Here is a 1,377-nt window from a genome sequence, read left to right as displayed (position 1 = left end):
GAGCCCAGCCCAGCCCAGCGCTCAGGGAGTTGCAAACCTAGGAATCCGAACCGGAGGCGTCCCTGCTGTCTCCCCAAGGGTGGAGAGCAAGGAGAGGGGCCCCAGGGGTCTCCCCAGGGAAGATGGCAGGGGGAGAAGACACAAAACTCTCCGGTTACGGAGCCCGCCAGGCTCAGGTGTCTCAAAGGGGATTTGGCCACGGACTCTCTCCTCCCCCCTTGCTCCCCACCCAGGGGCCTGCGCCCCAGCCCTGACAGCGGGCTTCCTGCGAGTTATGGCTCCACAGTAATGGGTGGCTTCGTGAAGACAAAAGCCATATAACAGCTGGCTGCCTCAGAACCACTACTGCTCTGCAGCCCCGCATGCTCTTTTCAAGGCGAGGCCTGGGCACTGAATGGCTGGTAAAACAGAGGCAGATGTCGTCCTCCCCAGGCAGCTGTTTGAGGGCTGTCACCCCTTTTGTCAGCTCTTCCTTGGGCAACCCTAAAAGGCAAGCGTCTGACCATTCATCTGCCCCGAGGCCGCAAATTTCGAAAAGGCACATTTGCTCCTGGTTTTGACTTCAAGTTGAGGAAGGGGGAGCAGTGAAGGGGGAACTGGTTTTGTTTGAAGAGTTTACGTTTTTGTGAAAATTGTGGCCCTTATCTTGCCTCTAGAAATGTGTTGACATACCAGCTGGGAAGACTGGGCACAGTCCCAGTATCAAAGCTGAAATGAGGTGAGGTTTACATTATAAATAAATTGAAGAGGAAATGTAATCTGACAGGACAAAACACTGAACTTTTGGGACCCAAGCCCTAGATTGTGTTTTTATTAAAAAAACAAAACAAAAAAAAAAAACAGACACACAAAACCTTGGCTGCTGTGATCTTTAAAAAAAAAAAAAAAAAAATCAAAGGCAATGAAAAAACATGATCTTAATCAGTAGGAAAAAACAGTTTATAAGGTTGACAGTCACCCTGAGTCTGGCCTGGGAATTCTGAATGCACTGACAGCTTGGGCTGGGGTTCCCTTGGGAAAACAAAACAAAAGCTCCCCTTCCACGTTTTCTTTGTCCTTTCAGTTGGACTTAGAGGTGGTGCTGTAATGAGGACATGGCCACTGATGTCTTCATCTCACAGTAAAAAAGTAGCTTTGCTGAGTTGTATAGCAGCACTGTACAAAGGAAGAACACAATTTGTTGTCATTCAGACTGGTGTAGAATCTCACTTACTATCTGGGTTCTGGGTCAGTCATCACACCTATTTTCTGTCCACTAGTCAGAGATCAACTAGTTAAGTTAAAATACATATAAACAATGGACTATTGTGCAGACATTAAAAATGATGTAGTTATGTTACCTAATGACAGCTAATATGATCCACTACATATTGCTGT

Source organism: Pteronotus mesoamericanus, unplaced genomic scaffold, assembly GCF_021234165.1.
Source record: "Pteronotus mesoamericanus isolate MK-2021 breed Mesoamerican mustached bat unplaced genomic scaffold, CSHL_Meso_final contig_24, whole genome shotgun sequence".
Classification (NCBI taxonomy): Eukaryota; Metazoa; Chordata; class Mammalia; order Chiroptera; family Mormoopidae; genus Pteronotus; species Pteronotus mesoamericanus.
Note: the sequence above shows the minus strand (reverse complement) of the source record.